We start from the raw sequence: 15775 nt of genomic DNA, 5'->3' as shown, positions 1-15775 counted from the left end.
AACAAAGAAGAGAAAGGGAAATCTCTCCCAGCAGCCTCTGGAGCAGCGGATTAAATCTCCACAATCAATTTGATGTACCTGCATCTGTGGAGTACCTGAATAGACAACAAATCATACCAAATTGAGGAGGTGGACTTTGGGAGCAAAGATATATTACTTTTTCCCCTTTTTCTCTTTTTGTGAGTGCAGATGTATATGCTTCTGTGTGTGATTTTGTCTGTATAGGTTTGCTTTCACCATTTGTCCTAGGGGTCTGTCCATCCGTTTTTTTGTTGTTTTTTTTTTTACTTTTTAAAATTTTTTTCTTAATAATTATTTTTATTTTAATAACTTTATTTTATTTTATTTTATCCTCTTTCTTTCTTCTTTCTTTCTTTCTTTCCCGTCTTTCTTTCTTTCTTTCTTTCTTTCATTTTTTCTCCCTTTTATTCTGAGCCGTGTGGATGAAAGGCTCTTGGTGCTCCAGCCAGGCATCAGGGCTGTGCCTCTGAGGTGGGAGAGCCAACTTCAGGACACTGGTCCACAAGAGACCTCCCAGCTCCACGTAATATCAAACGGCAAAAATCTCCCAGAGATCTCCATCTTAACGCCAAGACCCAGCTTCACTCAACGACCAGCAAGCTACAGCGCTGGACACCCTATGCCAAACAACTAGCAAGACAGGAACACAGCCCCATGCATTAGCAGAGAGGCTGCCTAAAATCATAATAAGGCCACAGACACCCCCAAAACACACAAGCAGACGTGGGCCTGCCCACCAGAAAGAAAAGATCCAGCCTCATCCACCAGAACACAGGCATTAGTCCCCTCCACCAGGAAGCCTACACAACCCACTGAACCAACCTTAGCCACTTGGGACAGACACCAAAAACAACGGGAACTGCGAACCTGCAGCCTGCGAAAAGGAGACCCCAAACACAGTAAGTTAAGCAAAATGAGAAGACAGAAAAACACATAGCAGATGAAGGAGCAAGGTAAAAACCCACCAGACCTAATAAATGAAGAGGAAATAGGCAGTCTACCTGAAAAAGAATTCAGAATAATGATAGTAAAGATGATCCAAAATCTTGGAAATAGAATAAACGAAATACAAGAAACGTTTAACAAGGACCAAGAAGAACTAAAGAGCAAACAAACAATGATGACCAACACAGTAAATGAAATTTAAAATTCTCTAGAAGGGATAAATAGCAGAATAACTGACGCAAAAGAATGGATAAGTGACCTGGAAGATAAAATAGTGGAAATAACTACTGCAGAGCAGAATAAAGAAAAACGAATGAAAAGAACTGAGGACAGTCTCAGAGACCTCTGGGACAACATTAAATGCACCAAAATTCGAATTATAGGGGTCCCAGAAGAAGAAGAGAAAAAGAAAGGGACTGAGAAAATATTTGAAGAGATTATAGTTGAAAACTTCCCTAATATGGAAAAGGAAATAGTTAATCAAGTCCAGGAAGCACAGAGAGTCCCATACAGGATAAATCCAAGGAGAAACATGCCAAGACACATATTAATCAAACTATCAAAAATTAAATACAAAGAAAACATATTAAAAGCAGCAAGGGAAAAACAACAAATAACACACAAGGGAATCCCCATAAGGTTAACAGCTGATCTTTCAGCAGAAACTCTGCAAGCCAGAAGGGAGTGACAGGACATATTTAAAGTGATGAAGGAGAAAAACCTACAACCAAGATTACTCCACCCAGCAAGGATCTCATTCACATTTGATGGAGAAATTAAAACCTTCACAGACAAGCAAAAGCTGAGAGAATTCAGCACCACCAAACCAGCTTTACAACAAATGATAAAGGAACTTCTCTAGGCAGGAAACACAAAAGAAGGAAAAGACCTACAATAACAAACCCAAAACAATTAAGAAAATGGGAATAGGAACATACATATTGATAATTACCTTTAATGTAAATGGATTAAATGCTCCCACCAAAAGACACAGACTCACTGAATGGATACAAAAACAAGACCCGTATACATGCTCTCTACAAGAGACTCACTTCAGACCTAGGGACACATACAGACTGAAAGTGAGGGGATGGAAAACGATATTCCATGCAAATGGAAATCAAAAGAAAGCTGGAGTAGCAATTCTCATATCAGACAAAATAGACTTTAAAATAAAGACTATTACAAGAGACAAAGAGGGACACTACATAATGATCAAGGGATCGATCCAAGAAGAAGATATAACAATTGTAAATATTTATGCACCCAACATAAGACCACCTCAATACATAAGGCAAATACTAACAGCCATAAAAGGGGAAATCGACAGTAACACAATCATAGTAGGGGACTTTAACACCCCACTTTCACCAATGGACAGATCATCCAAAATGAAAATAAATAAGGAAACACAAGCTTTAAATGATACATTAAACAAGATGAGCTTAATTGATATTTATAGGACATTCCATCCAAAAACAACAGAATACACATTCTTCTCAAGTGCTCATGGAACATTCTCCAGGATACATCATATCTTGGGTCACAAATCAAGCCTTGGCAAATTTAAGAAAATTGAAACTGTATCAAGTATCTTTTCCGTCCAGAACGCTATGAGACTAGATAACAATTACAGGAAAAGATCTGTAAAAAATACAAACACATGGAGGCTAAATAATACACTACTTAATAACCAAGTGATCACTGAAGAAATCAAGGAGAAAGTCAAAAAATACCTAGAAACAAATGACAATGGAGACACGATGACCCAAAACCTATGGGATGCAGCAAAAGCAGTTCTAAGAGGGAAGTTTATAGCAATACAATCAGGCGAATTCTATCAAACATTTAGAGAAGAGCTAACACCTATCCTTCTCAAACTCTTCCAAAAAGTAGCAGAGGGAGGAATACTCCCAAACTCATTCTACGAGGCCACCATCACCCTGATACCAAAACCAGACAAAGATGTCACAAAGAAAGAAAACTACAGGCCAATATCACTGATGAACATAGATGCAAAAATCCTCAGCAAAATACTAGCAAACAGAATCCAACAACACATTAAAAGGATCATACACCATGATCAAGTGTGGTTTATCCCAGGAACGCAAGGATTCTTCAATATACGCAAATCAATCAATGTGATAAACCATATTAACAAATTGAAGGAGAAAAACCATATGACCATCTCAATACATGCAGAAAAATCTTTTGACAAAATTCAACACCTATTTATGATAAAACCCTCCAGAAAGTAGGCATAGAGGGAACTTTCCTCAACATAATAAAGGCCATATATGACAAACCCACAGCCAACATCATTCTTAATGGTGAATAACTGAAACCAATTCCTCTAAGATCAGGAACAAGACAAGGTTGTCCACTCTCACCATTATTATTCAACATAGTTTTGGAAGTCCTAGCCATGGCAATCAGAGAAGAAAAAGAAATAAAAGGAATCCAAATTGGAATAGAAGACATAAAGCTGTCACTGCTTGCAGATGACATGATACTATACATAGAGAATCCTAAAGATGCTACCAGAAAACTACTAGAGCTAATTAATGAATTTGGTAAAGTAGCAGGATACAAAACTCTTGCACAGAAATCTCTTGTATTCCTATACACTAATGATGAAAAATCTGAAAGTGAAATTAAGGAAACACTCCCATTTACCACTGCAACAAAAGGAGTAAAATACCTAGGAATAAACCTACCTAAGGAGACAAAAGACCTGTATGCAGAAAACTATAAGACACTGATGAAAGAAATTAAAGATGATACAAACAGATGGAGAGATATACCATGTTCTTGGATTGGAAGAATCAACATTGTGAAAATGACTCTACTACCCAAAGCAATCTACAGATTCAGTGCAATCCCTATCAAATTACCAATGGCATTTTTCACAGAACTAGAACAAAACATTTCACAATTTGTATGGAAACACAAAAGACCCCGAATAGCCAAAGCAATCTTGAGAAAGAAAAACGGAGCTGGAGGAATCAGGCTCCCTGACTTCAGACTATACTACAAAGCTACAGTAATCAAGACAGTATGGTACTGGCACAAAAAGAGAAATATAGATCAATGGAACAGGATAGAAAGCCCAGAGATAAACCCACACACATATGGTCACCTTATTTTTGATAAAGAGGCAAGAATATACAGTGGAGAAAAGACAGCCTCTTCAATAAGTGGTGCTGGGAAAACTGGACAGCTACATGTAAAAGTATGAAATTAGAACACTCCCTAACACCATACACAAAAATAAACTCAAAATGGCTTAAAGACCGAAATGTAAGGCCAGACACTATCAAACTCTTAGAGAAAAACATAGGCAGAACACTCTATGACATAAATCACAGCAAGATCCTTTTTGACACACCTCCTAGAGAAATGGAAATAAAAACAAAAATAAACAAATGGTACCTAATGAAACTTAAAAGCTTTTGCACAGCAAAGGAAACCATAAACAAGACCAAAAGACAACCCTCAGAATGGGAGAAAATATTTGCAAATGAAGCAACTGACAAAGGATTAATCTCCAAAATTTACAAGCAGTTCATGCAGCTCAATATCAAAAAGAAACAACCCAATCCAAAAATGGGCAGAAGACCTAAATAGACATTTCTCCAAAGAAGATATACAGATTGCCAACAAACACATGAAAGAAAGCCCAACATCATTAATCATTAGAGAAATGCAAATCAAAACTACAATGAGATATCATCTCACACCGGTCAGAATGGCCATCATCAAAAAATCTAGAAACAATAAATGCTGGAGAGGGTGTGGAGAAAAGGGAACACTCTTGCACTGTTGGTGGGAATGTAAATTGATACAGCCACTATGGAGAACAGTATGGAGGTTCCTTAAAATACTAAAAATAGAACTACCATATGACCGAGCAATCCCACTACTGGGCATATACCCTGAGAAAACCATAATTCAAAACCAGACATGTACCAAGATGTTCATTGCAGGTCTATTTACAATAGCCAGGACATGGAAGCAACCTAAGTGTCCATTGACAGATGAATGGATAAAGAAGATGTGGCACATATATACAATGGAATATTACTCAGCCATAAAAAGAAACGAAATGGAGTTATTTGTAGTGAAGTGGATGGAGTTAGAGTCTGTCATACAGAGTGAAGTAAGTCAGAAAGAGAAAAACAAATACAGTATGCTAACACATATATATGGAACTAAGAAAAAAAAAAAAGATCATGAAGAACCTAGGGGTAAGACAGGAATAAAGACACAGACCTACTAGTGCATGGACTTGAGGATATGGGGAGGGGGAAGGGTAAGCTGGAACAAAGTGAGAGAGTGGCATGGACATATATACACTACCAAATGTAAAATAGATAGCTAGTGGGAAGCAGCCGCACAGCGCAGGGAGATCAGCTCGGTGGTTTGTGACCACCTAGAGGGGTGGGATAGGGAGGGTGGGAAGGAGGGAGACACAAGAGGGAAGAGATATGGGAACATATGTATATGTATAACTGATTCACTTTGCTATAAAGCAGAAACTAACACACCATTGTAATGCAATTATACTCCAATAAAGATGTTAAAAAAAAAAGAGAATAGATAAAATGGAAAAGAATAAGAATACTTAAAAAGAAGGGTTAACATGTAATTCAGTTAGTGAATGAAGAGAAATTAATTTTTTAAAAAAAATTTTAAAAGAAAAAGTGGCTGTGAAGCAGAACAAAAATGAAAACATATCTATGAAACTTATTAATCAGTTTATAGAGAATAACATCTAAAGACAATTTGCACAAATTCCTGGGTGTCTCTGAAGGTGCTAGCTCTTTATGTTTGCATTTCCTTAGCTATTAATCAGTCAGCTTTTGTTAAATAGTGTGAAGCTCTTGCTCAAGGTAGAGTCATCCCCATAATGTACTCTAGGCCAACTCTTATACCCCAGACCACCTTTATCCTTCTGAGAAAACAAAAGAAGATATGGTTTCCCCCGGGGAAATGCTTGATGGATGTGAAATATTAAAGTCTGAGACAAAACACATCAAATCACATTATGAGAAGCACTGAAGGAAGAGTATTGTAAAAATTCCAGTAATGGTTCTATGCAAGAATATAGAAATCACATTCAGAAAATGTGCTGACTCTGACCATAGTATGTCTCTTGTCTGCATGTCTCTCAAAGGATACTGGAATCAGAGGCCATTTCCATGGTTTTTAGCATATTTCACACAGCTTTACTGAGATATATTTCACAAATTATAGAATTCATCCATTTTGAGTTTACAATTCAATGATTCTTAATAACTTTGCTGAATGGTGCAACCATGATCATAAGTCAGTTTTAGAACATTTCATTCCCCAATAAGATCCGTCATGCCCATTTAAACACATCCTAACCACAGGCCCAAGTAACCGCCAATCTACCTTCTGTCTCTGTAAATTTGCCTTTTCTGGACATGTTATATAAATGGAATCATACAGTATGTCTGGATATTGTATGGATACTTTGAATAATGTTTTTGAGGTTCATTCATGAAGTAGCATATGTCAGTAGTTCATTCCTTTTTATCGCTGAATAGTATTCCATCGTATGGATCTACCACATTTTGTCTACCCACTCACTTGATGGACATTAAGACTGTTTCCAGTTTTGGGCTATAAGAATAATGCTGCTGTAAACGTTCACTCACAAGTCTTTGTATGGACATATGTTTTAGTTTCTCTCAGGTAAAACCTAGAGTAGGATTGCTGGATCACATGGTAGTTTTATGTTTAACTTTTCTAAAAGCTGCCAAACTATTTTCCAAGTGACTGCATCAGTAATGTATGAGGATTCACATTTTCCACATCTTCACTAACATTTGTTATTGCTTATCTTATTTATTATAGCCATTCTGCTGGGTGTGAAGTGATATCTTTGTGGTTTGGATTTACATTTATTTCTCTAATAATTAATGATGTTGAGCAGCTCCTAGCATTTTAAAGTTGCAAGCTCTTTATTTTACAAATTAGTAGATTGACAACTAGAGAAGTGATTTATCTAAGGTGATTCAGAAATTTAGTGGCAAAAATAGAATTCACGTCTCTTGGCTCTTTAGTGCTTATTTTTCTCTATGAAGCAATAAATATAACCATTTTTAAAAGAAAGTTTAGGGCCCCTCCAGTAGATTACAACTGCCTTTAAGCGGGAATCAAGCTCTGGATCTGTCACTATACTCAGGTCAGTTTTCATGTAACCTTTATTTTTTCTTTCCTCTTCCTGTGTATAGAATCTAGCCTATGTTTGATGTCCATAAATAGCTAAGTGAATGAATGAATGAATGCCAATAAATGTTAAAAGCACAAAAGCTATCTGAGAAAAAGCCAACAGTGATGGAAAGAATACACAAATATGTATTGTAAAAGTATACAATCAACAAGTGAAATAAGTAATTTCTTCTCACTCCCAAATTGAATGAGTGCTCACTGCCCCACCTACACTTTCTAAGTGGAATCTTTCATCATCTCTTAGTTATATTACAACAATAGCATCAAAATTGTCTTTCCAGCACCAGTTTCCCCCAACCCTTGATCACTGGTAATATAAATATCTGAAGTCATTCCGCTGCTTAAAAACTGCCATTGTCTAGCCAGTTTTCTTAAGACAGAGTCCAGGTTACTTAGGATGACACACAAGCTCTTGTCACATATTAAGTGGGCCTTTAGGACAAGGTAAATAGCCTGGAGATCATGGGTGGGCCAGCACCAGCAAGAAAATCTCCATTCTGAGGCAAGTTTTCAACCTAGCATCTCTTAACTTTCCAAGTCTGTGAAAAACAAAACAAAACCAACAAAAACATACAATTAATTGCTCCTGCTTGGGCTATTTGGGTGGAAAACATGAATGTTTTCTAACATACGGCAGTCCAGTACCTATGCCTCAGAACTGGTTATCCTGTTGTCTGTCTCCAAAACCATCTCTATTTCTCTTCTCCCTTTAGAACAGAACCACCACTTTGACAGAAAATAAGCCCTGATCCAGCATGACTGGTATAAATCCAGTGCTTCCTGAGGTAGTTAAGCTGAGGCTTAATGCTTTTCTGAGCTCACAAATGGAGAAACTCTGCTGATATTTTTGTTCTTCAGCACAGTAATCCAGACTCTAGGATGACTCACTCAACGTGTTCACATGCATTTTCACAAATATTAACATGGATTAATGCATCAACTCTCACTTGGCATGAGTTTACAGTTCGTGAAGAGCAACTGTGAATTAGATTGCGACAGAAGATCCGTCTATGCAGAAGAACACCATGCTCTTTCCAACTCCTGGAAAATGTAATGCTGCAGACAGGCCAAGGTAAATACCACATAAAGTAACAATATATTTTTGCCTTCTCTTAACTTGTCAGATTTGTTATAGATGCTTTAAGAACTACCTCTAAATCCTTTTTTTACAACACATTTGATCAACAATTTTGAGCACTCTTCAGTGTGATTTCATTTTTGCCAGAGTCAATGCCTTCTTCATGTCTTAAAATGACCCACAGCTTTTGTGAAATATCAAATAACATAGATATTTGGTGAATGTTTTTAACAATACCTCTTGTTATTCAAACCTTATAGAAGTACAATTATATGTATATTTAAGTATCATGTAAACTTGTGATATATTTTTATATTTTTGTAGACATTCCAGATGGTTGAACACCTAAAAATCTTTAAATAATTTTTAAACCATGGCACAAACAGTGTTTGCTGGCATTCTAGAAACCCACGCATTTTATTAGCATATGCCTCCCTGTCATATTTTAACAATCCCTAATAATAACCAAAACAGCACATAAATAGCATTGATAAGCTGAGCCAAACTATTATGTGGAGAGAAATTATGGTGCGGTGGCAAGAACGCTATAAAAGTATAAGGGTGTATTGTTTCTAATGTTGACTTTAGCACTAACTGTACGACCTTTGACAAGTTACCTCACCCTTCTGGGCCTCCATTTCCCTATCTCTTGGATGAGCAGTGTCACCAATAGGGCTTCCTGAAAACAGAGTCTAGAAAAAAAGCCTACATGCAAGCAGTTTATTTGGGAAATAATCTCAGAGAGCAAGAGGAGGGAAACAGAGGAGGAGGAGAAGCCAATAGAAGGATCTGTATGGTGTCGAGTTGGCCACTGTTTTGGGTGACTGGTGCTCAGAACCATCCAGGAGCTTCATGAAATGAGCAGCCTCAGAGCGGTCCACCAAGGGGACGAAAAGGGGAAGGAAGCATTTATTCACCAACTCAGTACCTCAGCAATCAAGGGTGGCCCTAGGGGTGCTAAAGGCCCCACGTTTCAGGTTTGCACTTGCATGAGTGTAGAACAGGACCCCACCTGTCCACTCAGAGCTGTCAGAGAAGCCCTGCTCAGGACGTGAGAGGGGTGAAGAGAAGCCTGAAACAAAGTGCTCTCAGGTTACACTGAAGGGAAGCAGCTCAAATCCTGCACAGAAGTGGTCACCTGAGGAATAACCAGCGTAAGGAAAGCCAGGTGCATTTGAAACAGTGGTCAACGTGCTCTCAGAAACCTTCAGCTCTTATATTATTTAACATTAATATTTATAACTACCATCTATTTAGTTTCACTGTTTACAGTATTATCTAATTTTTGCTGCACAACAGACCTGTAAGTAGATATTGTTATCTCTATTTCATAGATGAGGAAACTAAGTCTCTAGAAAGGTTAAGTAATTTTCATAAGACAAGTTTCCTCAACATTCAATACTTTTGACACTCTGGGTCAGATTTTTTTTTTTTTTGTAAACATCTTTATTGGAGTATAATTGCTTTACAATGGTGTGTTAGTTTCTGCTTCATAACAAAGAGAATCAGTTATACATATACATATGTCCCCATATCTCTTTCCTCTTGCATCTCCCTCCCTCCCACCCTCCCTATCCCACCCCTCTAGGTGGTCACAAACCACCGAGCTGATCTCCTTGCGCTGTGCGGCTGCTTCCCACTAGCTATCAGTTTTACATTTGGTAGTGTATATATGTCCATGCCACTCTCTCACTTTGTCCCAGCTTACCCTTCCCCCTCCCCGTATCCTCAAGTCCATGCTCTAGTAGGTCTGTGTCTTTATTCCCGTCATACAGAGTGAAGTAAGTCAGAAAGAGAAAAACAAATACTGTATGCTAACATATATATATGGAATCTAAAAAATAATAAAATAATAAAAAAATAAAATTAAAAAATGGTCATGAAGAACCTAGGGGCAAGACGGGAATAAAGACACAGACCTACTGGGTCAGATTTTTTTTAATGGGAATGCGGGAGGCTGTCCTGAGCACCGTAGGATGTTTCACAGCATCTTCGGTCTTTACCCCCTAGATGCCTGTAGCACCCCTAGGGTCATGAGAATCAAACCCTCTGCTGGATGTCCCCTGACAGGCAAAAATCACCCCCATTTAAGAACCACTAGCAGAAAGTCAAAATTGCAATAAGCAACATAATTGCAATAAGCAACATAATTGCAATTTGAATGCAGAAAGGACTGACTCCACACTTCATTTGAAGCACAGAAGTGTCCCTTTAACTGTCACAGATTAACCCAGCCATCTGTTTTTTTTTTTAAATTTATTTATTTATTTATTTATTTATTTATGGCTGTGTTGGGTCTTCGTTTCTGTGCGAGGGCTTTCTCCAGTTGCGTCCAGCGGGGGCCACTCTTCATCGCGGTGCGCGGGCCTCTCACTATCGCGGCCTCTCCTGTTGCGGAGCACAGGCTCCAGACGCGCAGGCTCAGTAATTGTGGCTCATGGGCCCCGCCGCTCCTCGGCATGTGGGATCCTCCCGGACCGGGGCACGAACCCGTGTCCCCTGAATCGACAGGCGGACTCTCAACCACTGCACCACCAGGGAAGCCCCAGCCATCTGTTTTAAGGGAATCAAAGCATTATAGAAATCAGATGGTTAAAAACAAATCTGTTCTTAAGATTATGTTTGAGTAAATGCAAAGGTAGGGACATAGAGTTAGTAGTAAGAATACTGATGTCAGACACAGACATCCCAGCACACTCCTGACAATACAGGAAATGAGTGGGGTGTTCAGACTAGATCAGAATTACTTCCTAGGAACCCATAGTAATTGGTTCTTATCACCTTGGTAATAAAAAAAAAAAAGGAGCTGATATCAGAACCTTTATTAGTCTTTATATATGCACATATGTACAAAATGAGTTATTACTAAAGTAAGTAAGTGGTATTAATATCTCCTTTCTCCTTCCTAGGCAAGGAAAGAAGTCGATATTATGTTGCTAAGATCCTAAGGGATCCTTATCTCCTCACCTCCAGCAGAAAGCAAACAGTTTTGTGTTTCAATAGTCCCTTTTAGGGAGTGTGCTAAGTGGGTCTAGAGTAAAGGGAGAGAGAGGCTTCTGGTGGCACTGAAGAGGAAGCCAGACCAAGGAGACTAAGGAGGAAAAAGGGAATATCTGATTTTCCCAAATGCAAGACAGCCTTGCCTGCTTAGCAGAGACACTAGGAATATGGAGATGGCAATAAGACACATGGCAGCCTTGAGAACAAGGGCATGGGTCTCTGGAAGAGCGAGCAGTCTAAGCTTGACTGAGATCAGGCTTCCTGCCAGCCAAGGTGGGCAGCAGTGAGGACGGTTTAGCTTGATTCAAAAAAAACTAATTAATGTGATAGTTTTCAGTTTTCATATCCTAGAATTGGTGGACAAATGTTCATACTTAACTACATATATGTAAACTGTAAATAGCGTTAATTCCAGGTTGACATTCTATACAAATCAACTGGTCACCTTTATAAGGTCTGAGTTTAAAAGCTTCTTTAGTTATAGTTAAATATCTGGTTTAGTGGTCTGTACAGTCTATCTAATCATAACAAGCAAGTCTGGGACCTATGGCGCAGAGGCAGGAAGGCAACCCCTTTTCTGAATGCTACTCTAGCCATGCTAATGTGTTTATCATAATTGGTACGTATACTCTTTAATTCAATTTAATTATTTAATTCAGAAAGTATAATCATTCCCTCAACAAATACAGAAGAGTACCTGCTGTGTAGCAGGCATGGTGCTAGAAGCTGGGATTCAATATTGAGAAAAGCAGATAATCACGGTTCTCACAGATCTTAAACTTCTAGGTGGATTGGTGGACACCAGTAAAATAATCACACAAATAAATATAAAATTATAGTTTCAGGAAGGAGGCATCCAGGCTAACATGAGAATTGAAATAGGAAGGTTTTCCTTGTTCAGAAGTCAGGGAACATTTGTCCAAGATGTGAGTGAGAACTGAAGAGATGAGTAGGAATTAAATAAGCGAAGAAGGGAGGAGGGGGGGGCCAAGTTCCAAGCAAAAGAAAGAGCCTGTGGGGCTTCCCTGGTGGCGCAGTGGTTGAGAGTCTGCCTGCCAATGCAAGGGATGCGGGTTCGAGCCCTGGCCTGGGAAGATCCCACATGCCGCGGAGCAACTCGGCCCGTGAGCCACAATTACTGAGCCTGCGCGTCTGTAGCCTGTGCTCGGCAACGAGAGGCCGCGATAGTGAGAGGCCCGCGCACCGCGATGAAGAGTGGACCCCGCACCCGATGAAGAGTGGCCCCCGCTTGCCACAACTAGAGAAGGCCCTCGCACAGAAATGAAGACCCAACAAAGCCATACATACATACATACATACATAAATTAAAAGAATGTAAGCAGACAAGAATAGCATTAAAAAAATAAATAAATAAATTTAAAAAAAAAAAAAAAAAAAAAAAGAAAGAGCCTGTGCAACCTCTGCTGAGAAGGAAGAAAATGGTGGGAGTGCAAAACGAAGGCCGGAGAAGTAAATAAAGATGAGAATACACGTTTAAGACCATGTTACAGACTTCAGTCTCTAAGAAAAATAGGACACACCACTGAAGCAGTTTAAACTGAGGATTCTACGAGAGGGTGGAGGTGGGAAGTGACATGATCAAACTGACACCACAAAACTGTAGCATAAGCTATAAAGGTCAATGTCATGGTCCTAGGATTCAAGAGGAGAGCTGATAAGGGAGAAAGACTCACTTTAAAGGTCAAAAGAGGGCTTCCCTGGTGGCGCAGTGGTTAGGAATCCGCCTGCCAATGCAGGGGACACGGGTTCGTGCCCCGGTCTGGGAAGATCCCACATGCCGTGGAGCAACTAGGCCCGTGAGCCACAACTACTGAGCCTGCACGTCTGGAGCCTGTGCTCCGCAACGGGAGAGGCCACGACAGTGAGACACCTGCGCACTGCGATGAAGAGTGACCCCGCTCGCTGCAACTGGAGAAAGCCCTCGCACAGAAACGAAGACCCAACACAGCCAAAAATAATAAATAATAAAAAAATAAAAATAAAAGGTCAAAAGAAATTAAGCAAGGAGAAATAAACTGCTATAATGAGTCCATTATGTGCCCTAAGAAATCTTATATGGCACTGAAAGATAGGAAATGCTCAGAAGAGAGAAGCTACATTGGAAAAATGACCTAACCAGTTGTACCAAAACTGTTACAGTTCTTCTCACATGGTCCTCCTCTGGCTAGAATTACCTGTGATATTTCAGGATGTGAACATTTTTCTCATTTTTTTGTTATGTTAGAATTTTCATAGAAGTAATACATGTTCATTAGGAAAGTGCAAGTGTGAAAATGTAGATAATAATCGTCTATAATCTCACCAGAATTTATAATGACATTATTGCTGTCTGACTCACCATCCTCTAAGGGAAACTAAGCCCAGCTCAGTGGCCAGGATAGGTCGCTGGTTCTGTGAAGTACAAAGTACTTGAGGGAACAGAAGACACTTAGATTACTGGATAAGTCAAGCCACAGTCACTAGAGAAGAGGCCAAAATCCAAATTCTGGAAAAAGCATGTATGGACACCAAGTCTAGTGGTGTCAGAGATAAGAATTGAAGTTAGTAGTACAATATGGAAGCCATTGGAGTCAGAATTGTCCTTGAACACCAGCTGGTATTTGAAGCTTATTATTACAGACAGGCAGGCAGGTTTTTTGGTGCATGGGAAAATCCACCTAGTGCTAACATCTAGCCAGGTTTCAAACTGGTCTTTTTAAAACCAGTATCAGAACTATTGACACTTAAGATATTTGTCAAATGACACCATAAAACTCCTAGAAGAGAGCATAGGCAAAACACTCTCTGACATAAATTGTACCAATGTTTTCTTATGTCAGTCTCCCAAGGCAATAGAAATAAAAACAGAAATAAACAAATGGGACCTAATCAAACTTACAAGATTTGCACTGCAAAGAAAACCATAAAAAAAAATAAAACTAAAAGACAACCTACGGAATGGGAGAAAATATTTGAAAATGTTGCGACCCACAAGGGCTAGATCATCTCCAAAATATACAAACTCAACAACAACAACAACAACAAAAAAACCCAATCGAAAAATGGGCAGAAGACCTTATAGACATTTCTCCAAAGCAGACATACAGGTGGCCAGTAGGCATATGAAAAGATGCTCAACATCACTAATTATTAGAGAAATGCAAATCAAAACTACAGTGAGGTACCACCTCACACCAGTCAGAATGGCCATCATGAAAAAGTCGACAAATAACAAATGCAGGAGAGGGTGTGGAGGAAAGGGAACTCTCCTACACTGTTGGTGGGAATGTAAGTTGGTAAAGTCACTATGGAAAACAGTATGGAGGTTCCTCAGAAAACTAAAAATAGAATTACCATATGATCCAGCAATCCCACTCCTGGAAATATATCCAGACAAAACTATAATTCAAAAAGATACATGCACCCTTGGGCTTCCCTGGTGGCGCAGTGGTTGAGAATCTGCCTGCTAATGCAGGAGACACGGGTTCGAGCCCTGGTCTGGGAAGATCCCACATGCCACGGAGCAGCTGGGCCCGTGAGCCACAGCTGCTGAGCCTGCGCGTCTGGAGCCTGTGCCCCGCAACGGGAGGGGCCGCGATAGTGAAAGGCCCGCGCACCGCGATGAAGAGCGGTCCCCGCACCGCGATGAAGAGTGGCCCCCACTTGCCGCAACTAGAGAAAGCCCTCGCACGAACCGAAGACCCAGCACAGCCAAAAATAAATAAATAAATAAATAAATAAATAAAATTTAAAAAAAAAAAAAAAAAGATACATGCACCCTTATGTTCATAGCAGCACTGTTCACAATAGCCAAAACATGGAAACAACAACCTAAATGCCCATCAACAGATGAATGGATAAAGAAGATATGGTATATATATATATACAGTGGAATACTACTCAGCCATAAAAAAGAACTAAATAACACCATTTGCAGCAACATGGATGCAACTAGAGATTATCATACTAAGTGAAGTAAGTCAGGAAGATAAATACCATATGATATCATTTATATGTGGAACCTAAAATATGGCACAAATGAACGTATCTACAAAGCATAAACTGACTCAAAGACATAGAGACCAGACTTGTGGTTGCCAAGGGGGAGGGGGAGAGGGAGAGGGATGGACTGGGAGTTTGGAGTTGGTAGATGTAAACTGTTACATTTAGAATGGATAAACAACAAGGTCCTAATGTATAGCACAGGGAACTATATATTCAATATCCTGTGATAAACCATAATGGAAAAAAAATATTAAAAAAGAATGTCTCTTTGTGTATAACTGAGTCACTTTGCTGCACAGCAGAGATGGGCACAACTTTGTAAATCAACTATACTTCAATTTAAGAAAAAGAAAAAAAAGATGTTTGTCAAAAACACACATAAATACACACACACACACACACAAATTCCTGGTATCTTCCCCAAACCTAATGAGTAAGTATCTCTGAAGTTAAGATTCAGAATTA

The 15775-nt window shown here is 39.2% G+C and overlaps 1 protein-coding gene across 1 annotated transcript in view; it reads right to left on the bottom strand.

Annotated features, from left to right (window-relative positions):
* Window positions 1-10608: 10608 nt before the first annotated feature.
* RAD51AP2 (RAD51 associated protein 2) overlaps window positions 10609-15775 on the bottom strand; it is a 35679-nt gene continuing 30512 nt past the window's right edge. The window contains exon 4 of the mRNA XM_057558620.1: window positions 10609-10858. The gene's annotated coding sequence lies outside the window, so the exon portion shown is untranslated. The remainder of the gene's footprint in view (window positions 10859-15775) is intronic.

The sequence above is a fragment of the Balaenoptera acutorostrata genome, chromosome 12 (genome assembly GCF_949987535.1).
Source record: "Balaenoptera acutorostrata chromosome 12, mBalAcu1.1, whole genome shotgun sequence".
NCBI lineage: Eukaryota > Metazoa > Chordata > Mammalia > Artiodactyla > Balaenopteridae > Balaenoptera > Balaenoptera acutorostrata.
Note: the sequence above shows the minus strand (reverse complement) of the source record. Positions and strands in the feature narration are given on the sequence as shown.